Source organism: Bos javanicus, chromosome 14, assembly GCF_032452875.1.
Source record: "Bos javanicus breed banteng chromosome 14, ARS-OSU_banteng_1.0, whole genome shotgun sequence".
In the NCBI taxonomy this organism is placed as follows: Eukaryota; Metazoa; Chordata; class Mammalia; order Artiodactyla; family Bovidae; genus Bos; species Bos javanicus.
In genome coordinates this window covers 80,163,913-80,178,889 of record NC_083881.1, presented here as the reverse complement: position 1 = coordinate 80,178,889, position 14,977 = coordinate 80,163,913, and positions in this window count along the sequence as shown.

Genomic DNA, 14,977 nt, shown 5'->3' with positions numbered 1-14,977 from the left:
AGCTTCCTAGTCTATGGCACTTTGTTAAGAAAGACCTCACAGACTGAAGCGTCCTGCAAGATCGGCATGTGCGGTACTGGATTCTCGGCTCGTGTCTCCTTTCTAGCAGTCGGCTCTGCGCTTTCGTTGTTCATGACAATGCTACCAAGGAGAGCATTACATCATCTTACTTTCTGAATGATTAATTAGAAGATTTTTGGCAAAATGCCCTTTTTCAAAATGAGTGCTTTTCCAAAAAGAAAAAGTGAAAGTGTTAGTCACTCAGTCATGTATTCATGACTCTTTGCGGCTCGATGGACTGTAGCCCGCCAGCCTCCTCTGTCCATGGAATTCTCCAGGCAAGACTACGCGGTAGGTTGCCATTCCCTTCTCCAGGGGCTCTTCCTGACCCAGGAGCCGAACCTGGGTCTCCCGCATTGCAGGCACATTCTTTACCATCTGAGCCACCAGGGAAGCCTGTGCTCTTCCAAACTAGGTCATAAATGTGGTGGTGGTTTAGTCTCTAAATCATGTCCAACTCTTTGTAACCCCACGGACTGCAGCCCACCAGGCTCCTCTGTCCATGGAATTCTCCAAGCAAGAATACTGGAGTGAGTTGCCATTTCCTTTTCCAGGGGATCTTCCCGACCCAGGGATTGAACTTGCATTTCCTGCATTGCAGGAGGATTCTTTACCTCTGAGGAGAGCCCAGATTATAAATGCTACCCACTAATGACCTTTATTTCTCCTCGTTGTTTCACTTCCTTCCTTAGATAATTTATGATTCTATGATTCTAATAAACATAATCACAATTCTAATAAAACTGTTACCAATACATTTATCAATACTCAGTGTGTGGCACCTGTATGGCAAATATTTAGTCCTGGAAAAAAATCAGAAAGTGTTTTGTTCCTTCCAACATGAGAACATCCAAATGCTGCAAATCTAAGTACAACACAGGGGATCAAAAATACAGAGAAGAGAAACAGTATTAAAAGTCCAAATACATATAATTTTACCAACTAAAACTAAATGTTTGTTTAAACACACAAATACCCATATTAGAATTTTAATTAAAAAAATCTCACTCCTACTGTCTTTACCAATAATATGCCTACACCTAAATTAGACACCTTAATTAAAGAGTGGAAAAGAAAATATCAACCAAAAAATAAAACTGAACCAAGTACATATATTGCATGTGAAGTTGCTTCCGTTATATCCGACTCTTTGCCTCCCTGTGGACTATAGCCTGCAGGGCCCCTCTAACCATGGGATTCTCCAAGCAAGAACACGAGTGGGTTGCCATTTCCTCCTCTAGGGGATCTTCCAGACCCAGGGGTCACACCTGTGTTTCCTGCGTTGGCAGGTGATTCTTTACTGCTGAGCCACCAGGGAAGCGCAGCTCTGAGCCCACTAGGGAGGAAATTCTCAACTGCCAACCTCTCCATGAAGAGCAACCTGTTTGGATTTCATATGGTGCCTCAACTTTTAAGTTTCTCACTGAGGGACAGGCCCGCAAAACACGTGGCTCCGAAAGCCAGTGGTGCTTGCATCCAAGAGTCCTCCAGGACCGTAGCCAACAGCAAAGGAGCCCCTAAGTTGTACCAGGGCAGTGACTTTGGCTAAACTCCAGGGCTCAGTGTTGAGGGAGCAGGCAAAACCCTCATCTTTCAGCCGAGCGACTAAGCCCGCAAACACACTCAGCCTTCCTGGCAGAGGCTGGTTGCACACTTTACAAACCTTTGCCTGAGGATCACTCTTGCAATTGGCATGCATTCTCCCTGGAGCTTGGGGGCTAGGTACACTCCCTAGGAACTAGGCACTTCCTAGCTAGGCCAGGGGGCTCTCTGTGATCTTCTCTGGAGCGTTTGGGAGCCTTGGCTACTTTGCCACCCTCTTCCCCCAGCTCCCTCCAGCAATGAAACAAAGGTACCAGCGTGCCTCTGGAAGAAGTTTTCATAGTTAGAGTACTTAGAATAATGGTGCTGGATAAACACTTATAACTTTAGGATAAAGGTTAAAAGACAAAAGTAATAAAAATAACTATACAGATATTTGTTAATAGATAAATAATATTAAAAAAGACATACATTTTGAGGGATGTAAAAATGTAGAGCTGTTGTATGTATTCAAGATAAGTTGTTATCAGCTTAAAATAGACTGTTACATGTATTATCTCATGGTAACCACAAAGCAAAATCCTATAGTAGACACACAAAATGTAAAGAGAAGGGAATCAAAGTATGTCACTACAGAAAATCATCAAGTCACTGAGAGGAGGAAGGGGCAAAGGAATCATAAAACAGAAAGCAATCAATCAATGGCAATATCAAGTCTATACTTACCAATGATTACTTTAAATGTAAATTTAAATGAATTTAACATGCCCAATCAAAAGACATAGAATGGCTGAATGGGTTTAAAAAGGATTCAAATAAATGCTGCTTACAAGAGGCTGGCTCATTTGGGCTTCAAGGACACACATTGAAAGTGAAGGGATGGAAAAATATGATCCATGCAAATGGAAACTAAAAGAGCAGGGATAATTATACCCCATAAAGTAAACTTTAAGCCAAAAACTGTAATAAGAGACAAAGAAGGTCATTTTGTAGTGATAAAGAGGTCAATTCATTTAGAGGACATACCAGTTATAAATATCCCTGCACCCAGCATCAGAATGCCTAACTATAGGGAGCAAATCCTAACAAATCAGAAGGGAGTAATAGACAGCACTTCAGTGAGTGGAGAGGACTTCACCCCCACTGGGGAAACAGTACGGAGGTTCCTCAAGAAATTGAAAATGGAACTGCCGCATGATCAGCTTGCTTTCTTCCGGGGATGTGTCCTTAGAGAAGAAATCACTGCCTCAGAGACAGCTGTACTCTCGTGTTCATCGCAGAATTATTCTTTTTTTAAAAAATATAAATTTATTTATTTTAATTGGAGGTTAATTACAATATTGTATTGGTTTTGCCATACATCAACATGAATCTGCCATGGGTGTACACGTGTCCCCCATCCTGAACCCCGCTCCCATCTCCCTCCCCATACCATCCCTCTGGGTCATCCCAGTGCACCAGCCCCAAGCATCCTGTATCCTGCATTGAACCTGGACTGGAGATTCGTTTCTTATATGATATTATACAAGTTTCAATGCCATTCTCCCAAATCATCCCACCCTCTCCCTCTCCCACAGAGTCCATAAGACTGTTCTATACATCAGTGTCTCTTTTGCTATCTTGCATACAGTGTTATCATTACCATCTTTCTACATTCCATATATATGTGTTAGTATACTGTATTGGTATTTTTCTTTCTGGCTTACTTCACTCTGTATAATAGGCTCCAGTTTCATCCACCTCATTAGAACTGATTCAAATGTATTCTTTTTAAAGGCTGAATAATACTCCATTGTGTATATGTACCACAGCTTTCTTATCCATTCGTCTTCTGGTGGACATCTTAGGTTGCTTCCATGTCCTGGCTATTATAAACAGTGCTGCGATGAACATTGGGGTACACGTGTCTCTTTCAATTCTGGTTTCCTTGGTGTGTATGCCCAGCAGTGGGATTTCTGGGTCATAAGGCAGTTCTATTTCCAGTTTTTTAAGGAATCTCCCCACTGTTCTCCATAGTGGCTGTACTAGTTTGCATTCCCACCAACAGTGTAAGAGGGTTCCCTTTTCTCCACACCCTCTCCAGCATTTATTGCTTGTAGACTTTTGGATTGCAGCCGTTCTGACTGGCATGAAATGATACCTCATTGTGGTTTTGATTTGCATTTCTCTGAAAATGAATGATATTGAGCATCTTTTCATGTGTGTGTTAGCCATCTGTATGTCTTCTTTGGAGAAATGTCTATTTAGTTCTTTGGCCCATTTTTTGATTGGGTCATTTATTTTTCTGGAGTTGAGGTGTAGGAGTTGCTTGTATATTTTTGAGATTAGTTGTTTGTCAGTTGCTTCATTTGCTATTATTTTCTCCCATTCTGAAGGCTGTATTTTCACCTTGCTTATAGTTTTCTTTGTGGTGCAGAAGCTTTTAAGTTTAATTAGGTCCCATTTGTTTATTTTTGCTTTTATTTTAATATTCTGGGAGGTGGATCATAGAGGATCCTGCTGTGATGTATGTCAGAGACTGTTTTGCCTATGTTCTCCCAAGCAATTTATAGATTCAATGCAATCCCTATCAAGCTACCAACGGTATTTTTCACAGAGCCAGAACAAATAATTTCACAATTTGTATGGAAATTCAAAAAACCTCAAATAGCCAAAGCAATCTTGAGAAAGAAGAATGGAACTGGAGGAATCAACCTGCCTGACTTCAGGCTCTACTATAAAGCCGCAGTCATCAAGACAGTAAGGTACTGGCACAAAGACAGAAATATACATCAGTGGAACAAAATAGAAAGCCCAGAGATAAATCCACACACCTATGGACACCTTATCTTTGACAAAGGAGGCAAGAATATACAATGGATTAAAGACAATCTCTTTAACAAGTGGTGCTGGGAAAACTGGTCAACCACTTGTAAAAGAATTAAACTAGAACACTTTCTAACACCATACACAAAAATAAACTCAAAATGGATTAAAGATCTAAACATAAGAATTATTCACAATAGCCAATAGCTGTTTGAAAACGGTTAAGTGTTTGTCTGTGGAAAAAATGAATAAAGAGAATGTGGTGTGTGCACGCATGCACACACACACACACACACAGAGGAATATTATTTGGCATTAAGAAAGAAGGAGATTCTGATACTTGTGACATCATGAATGGACCTAGAGGGCATCATGTTAAGGGGAAGATTTCAGCTAGAGAAAGACATTTGCTGCATTGTATCACTTATATATGGAACCAAAACATTTTTTTGAACAGATATATACACAAAGCAGTGTGTTAGTTGCCAGGGACTGAGGAGTGCAAGGAATAAGGATAGGTTAATAAAAAAGTACACACTTTTGGTTGTGAGGGGAGCATAATATGAGGACCTAATGTTTAACATGGTGACTATAATTGCCATTGCTGTTTTGTATAACTGTAAATATACAAGGTGATGGACATGCCGGTCAACTCAATGGTGGGAGTCCTCTCACTATGTATAAGTGAGCCAAATCATGTTTTATACATGAAATATATTATCATTTTATTTGTAAATTACATCTCAATAAATCTGCACAAGTAAAATTAGTAGAAAAAGATATCATGATAAAAAGTTATCAACAATACAACAATCATGCACTTGAACTATACCTTATATACATGGATATTCATGTGTATATGCGTTTATATATGTTCAGTAGCATCATTAAGCTTTTACGCAGCACCCCTTGTACTCCAGGCACCATTTAACCCCGATACATTTATGAAATCCAATTAGCAAGCTTCACTCTAGATATACTTATCACCCTCCTTTTATCCTCTAGGAAACTCAGGGATAGGAAACAAGTAACCTGCCTGAGGTCACACAACTGGCAAGTGACGAAGCCATTCTGAGAACCCAGGCAGTTTAACTCCAGTGCTTTTAGGTATTAAGCTAACTTAACTTGGCATGTAGGGCTTCTCTGGTGGCTAAGCAGTAAAGAATCTGTTTGCAAGGCAGGAGACACAGGAGACCTGAGTTCAATCCCTGGGTTGGGAAGATCCCCTGGAGAATGGAATCGCAACCCACTCCAGTATTCTTGCCTGGAGAATCCCATAGACAGAGGAGCCTGGCGGGCTACAGTCTGTAGGGTCACAAAGAATTGGCCATGACTGAAGTGACTTAGGTGGGGAAACAATGGAAACAGTGTCAGACTTTATTTTTTTGGGCTCCAAAATCACTGCAGATGGTGACTGCAGCCATGAAATTAAAAGACGCTTACTCCTTGGTAGAAATGTTATGACCAACCTAGATAGCATATTGAAAAGCAGAGACATTACTTTGCCAACAAAGGTCCATCTAGTCAAGACTATGGTTTTTCCAGTGGTCATGTATGGATGTGAGAGTTGGACTGTGAAAGAAAGCTGAGCACCAAAGAATTAATGCTTTTGAGGTGTGGTGTTGGAGAAGACTCTTGAGAGTCCCTTGGACTGCAAGGAGATCCAACCAGTCCGTCCTAAAGGAATCAATCCTGGGTGTTCATTGGAAGGACTGATGCTGAAACCGAAGCTCCAATACTTTGGCCACCTGATGCAAAGAACTGGCTCATTTAAAAAGACCCTGATGCTGGGAAAGATTGAAGGCAGGAGGAGAAGGGGACGACTGAGGATGAGCTGGTTGGATGGCATCACTGATTCAATGGACAGGAGTTTGAGTAAGCTCTGGGAGTTGGTGATGGACAGGGAGGCCTGGTGTGCAGGAGCTCAGGAAGTCACAGAGTCGGACACCACTGAGTGACTGAACTGAAGCAACTGAAGTGACTTAGCACACACACATACAAGTTAGCATGTAACACATAATATCAATGTATATAAACGGAAAAAATGAGATAGTCACAGCCGGAAATTTAGGAGGGTATTGTTAGAAAAACGTGTTTCTCAAATTGATAGCTCACACAGGCAAGAATATTAAAGAGATAAATTTAGGAGCTGCACACTTAATAAGACTGTCCTAATAGAACTATGCACAAACATGAATCCAATCAATAGTAAAGAGCTATATTTCTTAAGCATATCTGAATATTGCAGAAATTGGTTTTTCCATGGAAACAATATCATACAGACACTATGTCTTGAATATAATAACCAAAATTAGAAATAAAAGAATAAATATAGCACAAATATTTCACAAACTGACAAAATCACATTGTAAATTTTGAATTGAGTTTTTAAATTATAATAAACTTTTGAAACATTATACATACATTTTAAAATGTCACAGTATGTGAGATGCAGCTAGACAATTAAATGAATATTTATATTGTAATTACCTTTGTTGGAATATAAAGAAAGTTAAGGTAAGTTATAAAATCATTTAACCCAAGGATTTTGAAAAGGAAAAAAAAATGCCATAAGATATAGATGTTTGGAAATTCAATTAAAAAGAGTATTTTGTGGAAAACCCAGGCCAAAAGATGTACAGAGAGGATAGCCGTCATCACAAAAACCCACAAACAATAAATTCTGGAGAGGGTGCAGAGAAAAGTGAACCCTCTTGTACTGCTGGTGGAAAGGCAAATTGGAACAGCCACTGTGGAGGACAGTGTTAAAATTTCTTGAAAAACTAGGAATGAAACCACTGTGTGACCCAGCAGTCCCAGTCCTGGGCATCTGCCCCGAGGAAATCACAGCTGACAAAGACGCGTGCAGCCCAGTGCTCGCTGCAGCACCCTTTACAGCCGCGAGGATACGGAAACGAGCTGATGTCTACCGACGGACGAACGCATAAAGAGGCTGCGGTACATGGACACAGTGGAGTATTATTCAGCTATAAACAGGCATGCGTTTGACTCAGTTCTAATAGGATGGATGAAGCTAGAGCATATTATACAGAGTGAAGTGAGTCAGAAAGAGAAAAAACAAATACCATATATTAATGCATATATGTGGAATCCAAAAACATGGTGCTGATGAACGTGTCTGCTGGGCGGCAGTGGAGGCTCGGAGAGAACAGACGTATGGACTCAGAGGGGCAAGGAGAGGTGGGGCAGAGTGAGAGCGGCCCTGAAACATTTGCCTCGCAGTGCGGAAAAGTAGACGGACCGGGAGACTTGCTGTGTGCGGCGGGCAGCTCATACGCGGCACTCCGTGACAACCTGGAGGGTCGGGTGCGGGAGTGGGGGGGACGTTCAAGCGGGAGGGAACATGTGTATATCTATGGCTGATTCACGCTGCCATATGCAGAAACCAGCACAACATTGCAAAGCAATTATCCTCCAATTACTAATAAAAATAAATTAAAAGAATACAAGTGGGAATACCAATAAATTGACGACTTTATGTCTCAATGCTCAAGACGAAACGTGAAGAATGCAAATAACAGTATTAGAAATATTTTTAAAGATATATATCTGGTGATGAACAGTTAGAAATATCATAAGAAAATGTTATGAATAACTAATGATGATACATTTAAAATTCAAATGAAATAAATCTCTTAGAAAAATACTATTTAAAGTTATTCAAATATGACTGGAACCCTGAACATACAAGTTGCTATTAAAATTATCCATAAAAGTCAACAAAAATAAAGTAAACCATGTTCTAACATTTGAAAATCTTAACACTGAAAAAGTCAGCAAGTGATAACAGTGTGATTTAACTCAGATTGCTGAATGTTTCCCCTGAAATCAATCCTGAAAAAATACACAGAAGAGTCAAGTATGGATTTTATAGGATGTCATCCCTAGCATTAGAAACACTTAGAGGAACTAAGGCTCTTTTGAACTGATATGGGTGAATGTCAAAGGAGCTTTCCTGGGAGGGTAGTTTTGGAAAACAATCACTTTTCTCCTGATACTTTTCTTTCATTCTCTGGCATTGAGCATACCCATGCACCAGTTTAGATACAATAGTACAGTTAGATATAATTGGTTGAGATGTATTTAATTTTGCATGTTGAAAACTAAAATTATACCTTTTTTAAGTAAAATAAATACATCATTAAATATATGACACTTGAAAAAATTAAAGCCTTCTGTATATATTCAGACACAAATATATTTGCATATACACAGATTACACACATTTTAGATATGTAGAATATTATTACTGTATTTGATCTATAATTGTGGGAAATAAAAATGTTGCATGTGACTGCTAATCCATGAGAGTACCACGGGGATTTCTATGCAGAAAAGGGATGCATCAGGTTTGGCTACAATACAATCTTAATTCTATTGATAATGTTTTATATCTTAAGCTAGATAGTGCCTACATAGGTGATTTGTGATTATTCTTTATATTTTGTAGCGCCTTAAATATTTACTAAACAGAATAAAGCTGTCATAAGAGCACATTTGTTCTGAATTAATTTGATCCATTTTCTAGAGTCAGATTTTGCATTCTCTCTAAGATGTAAAACACATCTGGTCAATCAATCTTTCAGTAGCTAGGCAAATTTTATTATGCCCCAGAACTGGAAGAGAGAGGTCCCATTTGACTAATTTGGGGCCACTTATGTTACCTCTCTGGTTTAATTCACATGGTACATCATTTATTACCATATAAATAAACTACCTATTGATATTCTGAGCATTTTAGTTCAGGACAGATGGCTTTAGGGTCAGTAAATTTAACAGAATTAGACTATGTAACACTTGCTCAGCAGTTTTTAATGTGCTCTTAAACACGGTGTGGAACAATGGATGTGTGTCCCAGGCAAGCCCATATGGACAAAAGATAGCATACCATAGGCAGTCAAGAATATAAAATCATGGTACCTTGAATAGTTGTTTGTAAACATTAATGTCCCTGTCAAATTGACTAGGGCTTAAATATGTATAGTGAGCTTTCCTGGTGGCTCAGTTGGTAAAGAATTCGCCTGCAATCCAAGAGACTCAGGTTTGATCCTTGGGTTAGGAAGATTCCCTGGAGGAGGAAATGGCAACCATGTACAGTATTCTTGCCTGGGAAATCCCATGGACAGAGGAGACGGGTGGGTTACAGTCCATGGGGTTGCAAGAGTCAGACACAACTTAGCCATTAAGTCACCAATCATAATTACGTATACTAGGAGTTATATATATGTGTGTGTGTGTGTTCATGTATGTATATGAAAAGTTTATGTAACAGTATCTTTTTATCCTATATTGCATTTAAAACCACATACTATAAAATATGTTAGTATAGTTATAATAAAGTAAGCATTATAAACATAAATATCTATTCCCAGATATGACTTGCTTTTTTCAGTGCTTTCACGGTGTTGTTACTTCAGTCATGTCCGACTCTTTGAAACCCTGTGGTCTGTAGCCCGCCAGGTTCCTCTGTCTGTGGGATTCTCCAGGCAAGAGTATTGGGGTGGGTTGCCATGCCCTCTTCCAGGGGATCTTCCCGACTCAGGGACTGAACCAACATCTGTAACGTCTTCTGCATTGGCAGGCAGATTCTTTACCACTGGCCACCACCTGGGAAGCCTTGCCTTCATGGTATCCTCAGACAAAAAATATTTCTAATTCTTTTTTTTTTAATATAAATTTATTTATTTTAATTGGAGGTTAATTACTTTACAATATTGTATTGGTTTTGCCATACATCAACATGAATCTGCCAAGGGTGTACACGTGTTCCCCATCCTGAACCCGCCTCCCACCTCCCTCCCCATACCATCTCTCTGGGTCGTCCCAGTGCACCAGCCCCAAGCATCCTGTATCATGCATCAAACTTGGACTGGTAATTCGTTTCATATATGATATTATACATGTTTCAATGCCATTCTCCCAAATCATCTCCCCCTCCCTCTCCCACAGAGTCCATAAGACTGTTCTATACATCTGTGTCTCTTTTGCTATCTTGCATACAGGGTTATCGTTACCATCTTTCTAAATTCCATATATATGCGTTAGTATACTGTATTAGTGTTTTTCTTTCTGGCTTACTTCACTCTGTATAATAGGCTCCAGTTTCATCCACCTCATTAGAACTGATTCAAATGTATTCTTTTTAATGGCTGAGTAATACTCCATTGTGTATATGTACCACAGCTTTCTTATCCATTCATCTGCTGATGGACATCTAGGTTGCTTCCATGTCCTGGCTATTATAATCAGTGCTGCGATGAACATTGGGGTACACGTGTCTCTTTCAATTCTGGTTTCCTCAGTGTGTATGCCCAGCAGTGGGATTGCTGGGTCATATGGCAGTTCTATTTCCAGTTTTTTAAGGAATCTCTAATTCTAAAAATGTTCAGTTTATCAGTTACTTATTTTATGATTATTCCAAATTATACTCTGTTTAAGAATTTTTTCCTTATCTGCAGTTCATGAAAAAAAAATTTTTTTTTTTGCATTTCTCCTGAAAACTTCAGTGTTTTCTCTTTGTATACTGTGTATTGCATACTTTAGGGTTTCCAGAGCATTGAATTCAGGGCTCAATGGCTGGGAAGCTCTCATCCAGGAGGGTGTGGCTTTGCTAAACAGACTCCCTTCTTTTAGGAGGCTGACTGAATACTCACAATAAACGTAGAAAACTAGGGGGGAAAGCTGGAGGAAAGTGACACTTTTGGAGGAAAAATGACAAGATGTGGGAGGTATCACCTGAAGCCATCAATTCACTTATTCTACCCTAGTCCACTCTGACCACGATTATTCATCTTTTCCTCCCAAATTCAATATGAATTTTTTTTTTAGATTTTTTATCTTCTAAGGTACTTAAATGAATCATTCAATTATATTATTAGGCTCAAAGACCTGAACACTTTAACAACTCCAGATGGGTCTCCTTGGAAGTTACTCTTCTGGATCTATAAAATGAAAAGATAAGCTATCTGCTCTCCACAGAACTAATATACAGTGCTTTTATTATTTACCTTGTTCACGGCTCAGCCAGTAAAGAATCTGCCTGCCATGCAGGAGACACTGGTTCAATTCCTGGGTCGGGAAGATCCCCTGGAGAAGGGAAAGGCTACCCACTCCAGTATTCTGGCCTGGAGAATTCCAGGGACTGTATAGTCCATGGGGTCTCAAAGAGTCGGATACAACTGAGTGACTTTCACTTCACTTCTGTAAATCCTTCTATAAACACAAAGTGGGAAAAAAGTGAAAGTATACAGCTCTTGTCTGAGCAATTCTGAGTCCAGCTGCATTGACGTTCCCAGGTTCTAGTACTCTGGGGTTGGGGATTGACTGAAGCCCCAGTTCTGTGTCTAGGGGTGACTCCCCGGCCACTGCTGTCCACGGCTCTTGGCCAGCCTCCGAGGGTTACTACTGTTCTATCAGGATAAGGTGATTGTCTAAAGGGCGTACCTGCATGTCGTGGCTTATCGAATTGCATAAGTTAAATATGTTCAGTATAGTGTATGTCTAATATATTTTAATAGATAAAATAGTTAAGTATTTGGGAAAAAAGTAAGTGAACTAGCACAATAGCATGTATGAATCATGGAAAAATAATGAAGTCAGTAAAGACGTAAGTCCGAAAACACCACAGAGTCCACGTAGCATTATGGTAAAACTTGAAAAACAAGCAAAACTAAGGAGAGTGTTATGGATACTGTTTTGTTTTTAATTCACATGATGCATTCAATTATGCATATATGATTTATTATTCTAATGACAATACATAATAAAATATTCAAGTAAATAAATAATATAAACTATAATAATTATCATTCAGCAAAGGGATTTTCTTGGATATTTGACAAGTAAGAAAGATGCCTCAAAGTATTAATGATAAAGATGGTGATATATTATCACACAGAAGCCAGATTCCTAAGAGGTGGCATAGGTTTTTGAAAATTGTGTCTTATATTATCTTATGTCCTCTTATTGGTTTGTTTACATTAGGGTCTATTGATCTTAAAAATATGACATTGAAAACTCAAAGTTTTTTTCTTTTTTTATTTGAAGTGATTAAATTTTCTGTCAAAAATGTTTATAACCTCTATATTTTTATTCTCAGAGCTCCTTGTGCTATATCATTGAAGTACCTTGAGTATAAGATATATTAAAGATATAATAAGAATAGATAAGTGATAATTAACTGTTAATAGTCTTTTCAAAACTTAATGGTGTAAAACAGTGAATTAATCTGCTCATATTAATTCAAAAATGTTACCACTATGGTACAAATTTTCTTTAATGTAAAGATGGAATCACCATACGATATTAAGTCTATTCCAGTAGTTTCATTATTTTCATAGTAAACGGCAGAAGAGCAGCATCTGGTGTTCATGCATTTTCTGCTGAGTCACAGATGACTAGTTTTTTCCACGTGTCAGGAAAAAAAGTTGATTAACCACCCATTCTTGTTAGCCCAGTGTTCTGCACTCAGATCTGTTCTTCCAAATCTTCAGTCTCTTTTGTACATTTTGTTGCCAGTTTTAGCTAAAAAGATCTTTATTTTCATATGTTTCCAAAAATATTTTCAAATATTCTTGCATCTAGATGTTACTAGGATTTTAACTTCCAGGAGCTTTTAAAAATATAATTGGACACAGCCATAGAAATTCTTTTTGTGATTTTGACTATTTGAACATGGATTAACTTGGAGAAACTAGGTATCTCCATTGCTCCATTGCTGCTTCCCCATGCTAAAAATATCTGCCAAGTTACTTACGGCTTTATATGTATTTTAGTAAGGTTTTGGCAATGCCAAAGAATGCTCAAACTACTGCACAATTGCACTCATCTCACACGCTAGTAAAGTAATGCTCAAAATTCTCCAAGCCAGGCTTCAGCAATATGTGAACCGTGAACTTCCTGATGTTCAAGCTGGTTTTAGAAAAGGCAGAGGAACCAGAGATCAAATTGCCAACATCCGCTGGATCATGGAAAAAGCAAGAGAGTTCCAGAAAAACATCTATTTCTGCTTTATTGACTATGCCAAAGCCTTTGACTGTGTGGATCACAAGAAACTGTGGAAAATTCTGAAAGAGATGGGAATACCAGACCACTTGATCTGCCTCTTGAGAAATTTGTATGCAGGTCAGGAAGCAACAGTTAGAACTAGACATGGAACAACAGACTGGTTCCAAATAGGAAAAGGAGTTCGTCAAGGCTGTATATTATCACCCTGCTTATTTAACTTATATGCAGAGTACATCGTGAGAAACGCTGGACTGGAAGAAACACAAGCTGGAATTAAGATTGCCGGGAGAAACATCAATCACCTCAGATATGCAGATGACACCACCCTTATGGCAGAAAGTGAAGAGGAACTGAAAAGCCTCTTGATGAAAGTGAAAGAGGAGAGTGAAAAAGTTGGCTTAAAGCTCAACATTCAGAAAACGAAGATCATGGCATCCGGTCCCACCACTTCATGGGAAATAGATGGGGAAACAGTGGAGACAGTGTCAGACTTTATTTTTCTGGGCTCCAAAATCACTGCAGATGGTGACTGCAGCCATGAAATTAAAAGACGCTTACTCCTTGGAAGGAAAGTTATGACCAACCTAGATAGCATATTCAAAAGCAGAGACATTACTTTGCCAACAAAGATCTGTCCAGTCAAGGCTATGGTTTTTCTATTGATCATGTATGGATGTGAGAGATGGACTGTGAAGAAGGCTGAGCACTAAGAATTGATGCTTTTGAACTGTGGTGTTGGAGAAGACTCTTGAGAGTCCCTTGGACTGCAAGGAGATCCAACCAGTCCATTCTGAAGGAGATCAGCCCTGGGATTTCTTTGGAGGGAATGATGCTAAAGCTGAAACTCCAGTACTTTGGCCACCTCATGCGAAGAGTTGACTCATTGGAAAAGACTCAGATGCTGGGAGGGCTTGGGGGCAGGAGGAGAAGGGGACGACAGAGGATGAGATGGCTGGATGGCATCACTGACTAGATGGATGTGAGTCTGAGTGAACTCCGGGAGTTGGTGATGGATAGGGAGGCCTGGCGTGCTGCGATTCATGGGGTCGCAGAGTTGGACAGGACTGAGCGACTGATCTGAAGGTTTTGTAGATTTCACTGTGTAGCTTTTACATATTTCTGCAATATTTTATAGGACTTTAATGCAATTTTTAACTAAATTATGTTTCTAATGTATGAAAAAGTGAAAGTGAAAGTGAAGTCGCTCAGTCGTGTTCAACTCTTTGCGACCCCATGGACTGTAGCCCACTAGGCTCCTCCACCCATGGGATTCTCCAGGCAAGAATACTGGAGTGGGTTGCCATTTCCTTCTTCAGGGGATCTTCCCGACCCCCGGATTGAACCCAGGTCTCCTGCATTGCGGGCAGATGCTTTAACCTCTGAGCCACTAGGGAAGCCCAAAATATATATTAATTTCAATATATTGATTATTTTCTAATTTCTAATTAGGGTTTATAATGCATAAATCAGGATGAGAGGAAACTTAAAATTGAAATACAGAGACAAATTTGGAAGAGCTGCTATATAAGAAATTATCTTTTAT